Raw genomic sequence first — 12456 nt, forward strand, 5'->3', positions numbered from 1 at the left:
CCAAATCAGCCAAGTCTACAATTAGGAATGCCTTGTTCTTTTTCTCCCCAGTTCCTACAGCCACTATAAAAAAAACTACTACAGAAACAAAAACCTATTACACTTGCCATAGATAACTTGCCCAGTGAATACCTCAAAACTGCAGCGGAATCTATAGCCTTCCCAGTATCAATCCTTATAAATAGATCCATTCTTGAAAAAAGGTCCCTCAGCTGTGAAAAATGTCCCATGTAATTCCACTTCATAAAGGAGGACCTTCCACAGAACTGGCAAACTATCAGCCAATTGCTATTCTTTCACCTCTTTCTAAGCTACACGAAAGGTGTATTCATATCCAGGTCATGAAATCCTTACTAACAAATAACCGTCTCGCAAACACTCAGCATGGGTTTCACCCATCATATAGTACCACTACAGCCCTCTTATCCTTCACTAATAGCATAAACCATCACAGGAATAACAACAACTTTGTATCTGCCATCTTTCTAGACTTATCAAAAGCTTTTGATATGGTCTCCCATTCCAAACTAATAGATGTACTAACTAAAATATCCTTCTCACCATCTGCCATGGCATGGTTTCATAACTATTTATTTGGTCGTCAACAATCTGTTCTATGGCAGGGTGACCTATCTCCATGCCTTCCTTTATCCATTGGTGTCCCCCAAGGATCTATCTTGGGCCCGTTCCTTTTCTCCCTCTTTACTAATAATCTACACACAGCTACTCCACATGGTTCTATAATACAGTATGCAAATGATTCAACACTTATCTGTGCTGCCACTTCTCTATCAACCCTTCATTCTCAAACACATGAATCGTTCACTTCTGTTGAAACATGGTTAGCCAATGCCCATCTAATCCTGAACCCAAACAAAACTAAATTATTACTCTTCCAACCTAACAAGACATCTATCGCATGCCCAACGTTTAACATAATAGCCAAAGACAATACTGTGATCTCCCCAACAACCCATACAAAGCTTCTTGGAAATAGACAGTACCCTAAAATTTGACCCTCGAGTTAGAATATATAGTAAGGGGGGACCGTAGCCCCCCACCTATTTTAAATATTTTGAACTATACACATGGATACTTGCAATTTCAATAAATTACTCTTTTCTAAATGTAATATATATCCAAACTATGTGGGGGGCTATGCCCCCCAATGTGAGGGGGGTGCCCCCCACACACACCCTTACTATATATTCTAACTCCAGGGTTGCACTACAGTGGGGAAAAGGCCATATATAACTTTCAGTGAAATGTGTTTCAGTGAATTCATTTTTCAGTGACTTGTACTTTCAGTGATTTGTGCACAGTCATTTGACTTTCAGTGAAATGTGCTTTCAGTGAATAGTCCTAGACCTGCCTTAATTACCTGTTATCATTTGTTCTGAGAAGGAAAAAGAGGTCAAGGAGGGTCAGATATTTCATAGCATGAAATTCTAGACACAGATCCCCACAGACACGTATTTAAGACAGTCAGCACAGAGAGAGGCCTGTCAGTCTTTGTGGGCAACTGAGGGTTTTGAGGCCATTGATCTTTTTAGTTAGGAAACTCTAAGGTTATTCACATTGAGTGTTGTGTTTAAACAGCACATATCAAAGGAGAATTAAATTCAGTAATAAGTCCGGTGAGGTATGAGAAACAGGAATGAATAATTCCTTGAATATGGAGGAGATGCCTTTGGAAATTAGATGAGCCAGACAGTTTTCTAAGCTATTGAGTTGACATGATGGTCAAAATATAAGGAATTATCAGGAAGATGCCGAAACTCTTATGATAGACTCTGATTGGAGAGGTGTGTTACCTGTGTGGAAATGTTTTGTTTACCAAAATTAACTATTCTTTTCACATTTAATTTGAGACAATTGTCCTTGCATCAGTTGTTAACACAGTCTATCATGATGAAACAATTGTGAATCAGTGGAAGACTGGATAACAGCACCTAATTTTACAGCCATCTGCAAACTATAACCACAGGACAGGAGAGTTGGTCTGAAGGTCGGATGAATAAATGTCAGATATGAGAGTGTCCAACAGTGAGCTCTGTGGTACAATGCTGGTAATATTTTTGCTTTCAGAAGTGGCAAATGTTACTCTAACCGCATGAGTTCTGTCAAACAACTAGTTAGCTATCAACTGCACAGCTTAAAAATTTATATTCTGATTTAAAAGTCTGTCAATAATGCCTACATAGTTAATTATGTGAAAGGCCCTGGCCAGGTCCAGATATGTTATATGCCTTCATCAAAGGCAGATCATGCCTACTCAACCTGGTGGACTTTTTTGAGAAGGTCACCAACGCAATGGATGAAGGCAAAATCGTTCACACTGCCTACCTTGATCTGGCCAAGGCATTTGACACAACCCCCCACTCGGGAATTGTTGACAAACTCGAGAGGTTAGGTACAAATTGTATGTTACCCGGTAGATAGCCAACTGTCTCACAGACAGGACCCAGGAAGTTAGAATTGGGGAGTCCACCTCTACAAAGAGGCCAGTCACAAGTGGAGTCCCTCAAGGATCAGTCCTTGGACAGCTCCTTTTTGGCATTTACTTCTCAGATGTCAAGGTCAATATCAGTGGTCTGTGGCTGACTAAATTTGCAGAGGATTGCAAATTAGGAGCTGTCATTGAATCTCACACTGGCACAAATGTTCTCCAGGAGGGGCTGACACAGACAAACACCTGGTGTCAGAGCCATGGACTAAAACTAAATGCCAAGAAATGCATAATAGTATATTTTGGGAAGTTCTATTCCTGGTAACTATCATATTGACAACACACCCCTTAGAGCTGACCCAGTAGTCAAGGACTTAGGGACACACATAGATAGTAATCTAGCCTTTGATCATCACTTGTCTACAGTGGTGAGGAAATCATTCTATGTTGCACAATTTATAAACAAAGGTATGGCATCTAAGTTCAAGGAAGTCATTGTTCCACTGTATTTGGCATTCATCAGACCTATCATTGAGTACAATGACCCTTTTGGTATGTACCTAACCAGGCATATCCAACAACTGGAACGTCCAGAGAGTTTGCTCACTAAAAGAATACAGGATGTAAGTAATATGTTCTATGCAGGCTGCTCAAGGCCCTATCCCTGTATTCTGTCTTTTACAGGCTTTTGACGGGAGATCTATGCCTGGCATACAGGGCATTGTCAGACCCCACTCTGATGGACCTCCTGCATATCCACAAAACAAACAGCACCAGAATTGCCCATTCTAAAGACTTAAACCTCGCCTGTGATATAGGACCCACTGGAGAGATAGGTATGTATCCCAGAGAATACTCCTTCAATGGGACAGGCTCCCCATCCATGTGAAGCAGAGTTCCTCTCAAACCCAATTCAAGTGCAACTTGAACAATTCGATAGGAAACTGGAAATTCATCCATGGTTTGGCATCTATGTCTCTAACAGACACAGGTAAGCTGTAAATGGTTTCATCTCCCACGCCCATGCTTACACTTATCAAAGGCATCAGAGCATGACAGAGATTTGGGATGCATGGCTAGGCTTAAAAAGGCCCTCGTCATTGTTAGCTTAGTAAATACCTATGAACCTACATACTGTCTTACCGCTATCCACTGTGTTAGTGACTTTTTCAAAGAAATTAATGAGGATAAAGAGTCAGTACCTGACTCTGACCTTGCTGAATTGATGGTGTTCCAGAATTAAGAGATTTTCAGTGTCCAGATTAATGAAACCTGAGATAACATATTACAATAGCTTTGAATATGAAGCTAGTGAGACTAATATGTTTATAGGTACCAGAGTCCATGACTGGGCCACCTTTGTGTAATGGCTTTACAATGGCTGTTTTCTAAGCTTTGGAAACATAAAAGCTTAGATTAAAGATGTTAAGTAGGGACTCAGATAGGTAATGGCACTGACAGTCAGGAAACCCATTATGTTATCAGGACACATGGATGCAGTGTTTTTAGCTTTTGAGATGGCAGAGACGACTGGTTCTGTAATAATTCAAGGGAGTGGTCAAGGCTGTGGAATCTGCAGAACAGCGATAACTATGATGGAGTAGAATTTGCACTAAATTAGTCAGTTAGGATATTAGCTATTCCCTCTGGATTAGAGTGGGTATGGACTGAACATTATTTGGTAGTAGTTCTTAACTTCCTGATATCATTAAAGAAAGATTTGTCATTATTGTTCATTGCAGTGACTATTTAAGTTTGTGTTCAGCTGTAAACTTCCTAATGTTACCTTACGTTCTTTAGTAGTTAGCTTAAGTGTGGTGTTAAAGTAAAGGGAATGAGATCACTTAAAATAAAATTGCCAAAGATTCCAAAGACAACCACAAGACATTCTATAGCTATGTCAAGAATCTAAATGGCAATGCTCAGATCTGCTCTGAGCTACAACAGAATGGCATTAAATATACTGATCCCAAGGATATTGCCAATATCCTGGCAGATCAATTTAGTGCCAACTTCACCCCCCTCTCACCCCCTAAAGGGCCCATCTCAATACCAAAAGATTGCCAAATTCCGATAATCACGGCCACACAGGTAGAAACCGCACTCTCCTAAGCTAAGAATACAGCATCCATGGGACCAGATGACGTCCCAGGCTGTGTACTACATGAACTACAAAATGAACTGGCACCTCACCTAAGTGTCATGTTTAATCATAACCTCACCTCAGGCTTCATGCCCAGTGAGTGGCGCACAGCTGCAGTTATCCCGCTCCACAAGGGAGGATCCGCCTTGGATGCCAGGAACTACTGTCCAATCAGTCTGACAAGACTGATCTGCAAGGGCATGGAACGCATTATCATGGAACTTATAAACAAAGACATTGGCAACCTTCAAACACTGGACCCCACCCAGTTTGGGTTTATGAAGGCCAATCTTGTCTCCTGAATCTGATTGACTTCTTCGAATCAGTCTCCAGAGCTGTGGACAAGGGTAAGGCAGTCCACACAGCCTATCTGGACCTCGCCAAGGCCTTCGACACAATCCCCCACTCTGGAATCATAGATAAATTACTAAGCTGGGCATAAATCCCTATGTCACTCGATGGGTTGCCAACTGGCTTACTGACAGAACCCAGACTGTAAAAGTAGCTGACTACAAATCCAGCTCCAGACAAGTGGAGTACCTCAGGGTTCAGTCCTGGAACCACTCTTGTTTGGCATCTACTTCTCTGAAGTACAGGCCAACACTAAGGGACTCTGGCTAACAAAGTTTGCAGATGACTGCAAACTGGGAGCCATTATTGAATCCCCAAATGATGTGGATATTCTACAAAAGGGACTTACAGGAACAGATGCCTGGTGCCAGAGCCATGGGCTCAAGCTTAATGCCAAGAAATGTATAGTTATCCCCTTTGGAAAAAAACATGTACCCATGAATTACCACATAGGTGGCAGGACACTAAACATCGAAAGTGTGATGAGAGACTTAGGGACACAGGTGGACAGTGGTCTCACTTTCGATAACCACATCACCACAACAGTCAGGAAATCCTTCTATGTGGCACACCTCATCACTAAGTGCTTTTCATCCAGAATAAAGGAGGTCATTGTCCACTGTACTCATCCCTCATTAGACCCATTATCGAGTATAATGCCCCATTTGGTATGTACCTCACAATACATCTGCAACAGCTGGAAAGGCCACAGAAATACCTCACTAAAAGAATCACAGTTCTAAAGGAGATGCCATATGCTGACCATCTAAAAAAACTCCAGCTATACTCTGTGGCATATCATCTACTCAGAGACGATCTCTGCTTAACATACAAGGCCATGTCAAACCCTGAGCTGTTGCACATGCTCCATTTAAAGAAATCCCAATCCCTCAGAGCATCACGCTCCAGGGATCTAAACCTTATCATCACAATGAACAAAACATGCTGGAGGGATAGGTTCCTGACCCAGAGACTCCCCATACTCTGGAATAGACTGCCCATACATGTCAAGCAGAGTGCTTCATTGGCCCTCTTCAAAAGGCACCTTGATGATTGGATGGGAGATAGGAAATTCACCCCGGGGATCATGTCAGTTGCCCTGCTAGACAGGGGCCCAGAGAAGTAAATATTGTGGGAAGAAATATCCAGGGAATTGTTATGGCTAGGCTTGCATAGGCCTTAGGGCCGATAGCCTAGTACCAACCTATAAACCTATGAACCTAAAAGCATTAACTTCCTTCTCTTGTTTTATAACTTATTTAGGAGTTTGTTTTTAAATGTTACATTATAATTGGTATCAGTACAACCATTTAAATGACATATAAATGTCATCTTGCCCTTCTTTTGGTAGAATCAGAACCTGGGTGGCTATGTTGCAAAATCTGGATAAATTCACATTGTAAGGAAGCAGGAACAACAAGTGTAGGACCTTTGAAAATAATGCCATCTTCCATCAACATCTCATCTCTGTAAGGAAAATAAGGTTACACTTCAGGCAGTACACTAGATTGCTTAGATGGTTCTTTGTAATCTTGCTGGAGTTGAATGCACAGGCTTCTTTAAAATAGTGAATAGAGGTTGATGGTCATTTTCAATCTGAATAGCTCCACCATAAATATAATCATGAAACTTTAAACAAGCAAACACAATTGCCAAAAGTTCTTTCTTAATTTGAGCATATTGCATTTCAGTTTGGGTAAGAGTTCTAGATGCATAGGCTACTCATCTGCCCTCTTGAAGAATAACTGCACCAAGACCAAACTTTGATGCATCACAGGAAAGAGTTACTGGTCTATTGACATCATAATATCTTAATGTAGGTGGGGGGGCAATTTTCTGCTTAAGGTCTTCAAATGCACTCTGGTTCTGTTCTAACCAAGACCATGCAATATTTTTGTGCATCAGCTCTCTCAAAGGTGCTGTCAGTTCACTGATGTCTGGTATAAACTTGCCCAAATAGTTGACCATACCAAGAAAATGTAGAGCTTGAACATTATCCGATGCTGGCATTTCAAGAATGGCTGCTTGCCTGGACAGGTCTGATCGTAAACCAGTGCTAATAAATAAATGACCTAAATATGTAACTTCTGGTAGTCTGAATTTGCATTTCAGAGGATTGAGCTTCAAGTTCACTTCACATGCTCTGTCTAGGACTTTCCTGAGGTTTCTGTCATGCTCAGCTTCACCATTGCCTCCAACCAATAAATCATCTACTACTATGGCACATGGATAACCTGAAAAAAAATTGCTCCATTGCAAACTGAAAGACTTCACTTGCAGAATTTAATCCAAATGGCATCCTGAGGAATCTATATCTTCCAAATGGGGTACTGAATGTAGTTAGTAGTGAAAATCTGCAATCAAGCATCACTTGCCAAAATTAACTCTTTGCATCCAAGACAGAAAAAACAGTGGCATTCGGTATCAAGGCTGCGACTTCCTCAACTATTCGCATAGGATGATGAGGTCTCTTTAATGCTTTGTTCAAATTTCTTGGGTCAATTCATATTCTGATTTCATCTGAGCCTTTTTTGTGAGCTGCTACCATGGACAACACCCATCCAGTAGGTTCTGTAACTGGAGAAATTACACCTTGCTGTACCATTCTATCCAACTGAGCTTTGACTTTGCTCTGCACATCTATCGGAACTCTTCTTGTTGGTCTGACTACTGTACTGACCTCTGGGTCTAACTGCATAGAATACACAACTGGAAGCTTGCCTAGCTTGTCATCGAAAACATCAGCATATTCTGAGAAAATAGCTTCAGTGAAACTGGAACTGGGACATGTGCTTATGTGATGGACTTCCTTGGTAAAGGAAAGCAGATTCATTATCAAACTGTCTCTGAGATCTAATAATGACTGCACAAGTCTTCAGACTACATGAAATAGTAACTTGTAACTGTTCCCAGCTAAATAATATGAAAGTGCTACTGAGCCTTTGGTTTGAATGTCTTCACCTCCGTAAGCAACACGTTTCTCACAACTAGCCATATTAAGTTGCTCACCAGCTTTCACTTTAGCAAATGTTTCTGCTGACATAACATTACACTTTGAACCAGTGTCTACTTTGAGCTCAGTGGGTTTTACCATGGATCAGGACAGTACAAAACATTTTATTCTTTATAATAAATCTACTGCATTAATCTTTTCACAAATTACTGATACACCATATACATAGAAAGTAGAGTTGCAGCACTACTCTACCTAAGTACTATCATCACCTTTCTCCTGCTCTCCTACCTCTCCTCTTACCACACTCAACTACATATCAGTACCCCCCCCCCACAATGGCAAACCAAACCTCTATTGACTCCCCTGAAACTTTGTAACGTCCCTTTCACACCACTAGGCCTCACCTCCTCTAGATCAGTCTCTTACTCTTACTACAAACCGTCAGTCAGAACTAACCCTCACTCCTCATTAAAACATAGTAAATTACTACACAAACTAACTAAACTGTATCTTCACCTTCTCCACAAACTAATTCACTGTGGTGGCATTCACCCTAATCCAGGGCCAACCACAACACCCTACACAGACTCTAATCAGCCAAACCCCCTATACTATAGACCTACCTCCTCTCTCCTCTTCATTAACATAAATGCAAGAAGTATACTTAACAAAATCCAGGACCTTCATGCCCTTCTGGCTGTATATAAACCAGAAATAGCAGTGCTAACTGAAACATGGCTTAAACCAGAACACCATAATAATGAGATTATAGCCCCTGGCTATAACATAATACGCAGAGATAGAGTAGAGAAAAAGGGAGGTGGCATAGCGATATTGTTCCAAAATCATCTCACCATTGAACAAATTGATTGTAACACCAAAGAAATCAAATATGTTGAACTAATCCTTGCCAAATTAAAACTAAACTCAAACAAACATATTATTGCAGGTGGCTACATTCCACCAGGCAATAACAATACTATAATGGAAAACCTGCTATACTGGATCTCAAACTCCATGCCACAAGAAACTGTACTATTAGGTGATTTTAATATTGACTGGCTGAACTGCTCTAGCCACACTCCAACTACCCACATTAACCTCCATAGATTTACCCAAATTATATCCACCCCAACCAGAACAGACAAAATCTCAAAACGCGAATCCATCTTAGACTGGATTCTGTTATCTGACCCCACTCTAGCATGGCATTCTGGCTGTCTTCCTGATAGTCTAAGTGACCATCAACCAACCTACCTAATTCAGAACAGACCCCATTACATAAACCAACCCAACCTCACAGTAATACATAACAAAAAGACCTTTAAAACAACTGACCATCAATTCACTACAAAGCTGTAATTGGACACCCCTAAAACTACTCTCTCTAGATGACACCGTACAGTACTTTAACTCCACTTTCCTGCAAATCCTAAACTGTCAAGCCTCCTTCAGAACTATAAGACTAAAAGCTAACTATGCTCCATGACTAACTAAAGATACTAAGACTACATTGAAAGAGGGAGATCTGGCCTGGAGTCAATATCAAAAGAACAAAACCAGTAATCTGAGGCAAACCTACCAAGAACTTCGAAACAAAGCCAAAAAAAAATCAAACTAGATAAAAGTAACTACTACAAAAAACATGCAGGAAAAACATATCAACAACCCTAAGAAATTTTGGGCTACAATAAGTGACATAATCCACCCAGGTAAAGCCACCACCCCAACCCCAGTACTACCAAACAACCATGACAACATTCCCACACAATTTAACAAATTCTTTACCAAAACAGACCAAACCCTTACCAATGCCCTCAATACCACTATACTATAGGGCTATACCAGGTGCTAGCAAAACCCACCCTACTACTCAAAAAATACCACCAACTTTTCCCTACATCCTGTTCCCACTAAAATTATTTCAAAGTCCGTAAGAAACTCAAACCAACCACACTAGCTGCTGACACCCTACAAGCCGAATTCCTTCAGATAGCAGCAGATGCCATAGCCTATCCCATGTCCATCCTCACAAACAGGTCACTTGCAGAATTCAAAGGCCCCACCCTGTGGAATACACCACACGTTATTCCTCTGCACAAAGGGGGAAACTGCTTAGAACTCACCAACTACCACCCAGTCGCAATATTCTCACCTCTATCCAAGATAGTAGAGAGAGTTGTACATTCCCAACTACTTCAGTACATCTTACAAAACAACTTAATCTCCAAAACTCAGCATGGCTTTAGACCATCCCACAGTGCCATCACAGCATTACTATCATTTACAGATATAGTTAACCACAGTAAAAACAAGGGAATATTTGTATCTTCCATTTTCTTAGACTTATCTAAAGCCTTTGACATGGTAGACCATAACATTCTTCTCCAAACTTTATCTAACCTAAGCCTCAGCCCCTCCACTATGTCATGGTTTACTAGTAACTTATCTGGTCGGCAGCAAGCAGTCCTATGACATGACAAGCTGTCCCCCCTGCTACCAGTATCCATAGGTGTCCCTCAAGGATCCATCCTTGGCCCACTATTGTTCTCACTATTCACCAACCAAATCAAGTCCTCCTCACTCACAGCATCAGTAGTACAATACACAGATGACACCACCTTTGTAAGTGCTACCCCCTCCTTAAAGGAACTGCAGATCCTTACCCAAAACACATTTACTCTAGCCAAAACATGGTTCACAAACATCAAACTTATTTGTAACCCCAAAAAAACTAAATTAATTATTTTTGACCCAGGTCATGCTCCTCCCCTCAATAACACTTTCACCATTCACTCAAAATATAACATTCAAATCACTTCAACTGCACACACTAAACTGTTAGGTGTAGAGATAGACAATAACCTCAAATCTGACATCCATATAGCACAAACCATTAAGAAAGTTAATAAAAAACTAGGACTTCTCTATAGCAACAAACACTTTATAACTAAATAAACCAAAGCTACTATTGCAAGAACTCATCTCTTATCCATCCTTCTCTATGCCTCTCCCATCCTTACTAATATCCACCAGAGTGATCTGAACAAAATGGAATCTTGTTATAACAAAATAGCTAAGTTTGTTACTGAAACCTTATACAAATCCCACCACTGTCTCACCCTTAACCAACTCAGTTGGCTCAAGCTACCTCAACTACTTCTATTTAATCAACTCACAATAGCATATAATCTCTTCTACCTTCCAGAAAAAAACCCTGCACTTCAAAATATAATTACCTCCCACATCCCTACCAGAGCCTTACGATCTAGTTCTCAAAACCTAATAAGCGTTATCAGACACAAAAATGATGCTGGCAAATCTCTCTTTGCCTGCACTATTGCCAAAATCTGGAACTCACTACCTAGCCAGATAAGTTCCACTACCTCCACTATTCAATTTAAGAAACTCCTGAGAACCCACTTCTCAAACAGTTGGCTCTGTTCATGCTACTCCCCAGGTTAATTTGTACCAATACCATGTTCAAGGATTGTACTAAAGGTCCCCTAATTCCTTTCGCTGTAAAGCTTAATAATCACTGGTTATTTCTGTAACAAAATATTGAGAGCACTCATAATTTAGAAAGACAAAAAAATTATTGTGTTTAGATTTTATATTCTACATAAACCCTACTATTAGAATACTGTATGCTGACTTTACTAAAGGAATTGTTAATCTATACATAACTTATGTTTCTATGAAACCTATATCTCTGTATGATATTCTTGTATAATTTCTTTATGACATGCTATTGGAGCTTTTCTCCCCGGGCCTCTGCTGAAATGGATATGTGTCCAGTTGGACTTTCCCGGTTAACAAATGTAAAATAAAATAAAAATAAATAAATAAATTTCTATATGATCAACTTGTTTTATTATTTATTTATTTATTTATAATAAATAAATAAATAATAAATACATTTCTATATGATCAACTTGTTTTTTTTAAGTAACCTTTCTAACTGAGTGAGGTTTACTTGATTTGCAAAACTTTTGAAAATGGTTCCATTTTTTACACTTGTGGCATTGCTGACCAAATGCTAAGCACTTTTCTCTTTTAGACTCATGTTTGGCACCACAATTGTGACAGTTAACAATAAAGCTTGACTTGGGTTTTGCTTACTCACCCTTGTACCGCACTGAGCATGCTCTTTTAACTGAACTAATATAGAACTTTCTGGAAGACTACGGGTTTTCCCTGTCACACCCACAGGGGCTGCAGCTGCCATGTGCTTAGGCCTGCTTCTACTAGCCACATGCTGTATGCTGTCTACATTTGCTCTGGAGCCTGCTGAAACCATGCTCTTATCACTTGCAACCATACTTGTGTGCCTTTCTGTAACTTCATGGATTTGACAAATCTCAATAGCTTTACTCAGCATTAAGTCACAGTCTTGAAGCAAAATCTTTCTCACAGCAGCACTATTAATACCACACACAAGCCTGTCCTTTATTAACTTATATTTTAAATCACCAAACCTACACATTTTAACTTTGCTTCTTAGATCAGTAATATAAGCTGCAAAAGTTTCTCCTGACTTTTGATCTCTTGTGGAAA

This window comes from Protopterus annectens, chromosome 2.part1 (assembly GCF_019279795.1).
Source record: "Protopterus annectens isolate FY-2018-M chromosome 2.part1, PAN1.0, whole genome shotgun sequence".
Classification (NCBI taxonomy): Eukaryota; Metazoa; Chordata; order Ceratodontiformes; family Protopteridae; genus Protopterus; species Protopterus annectens.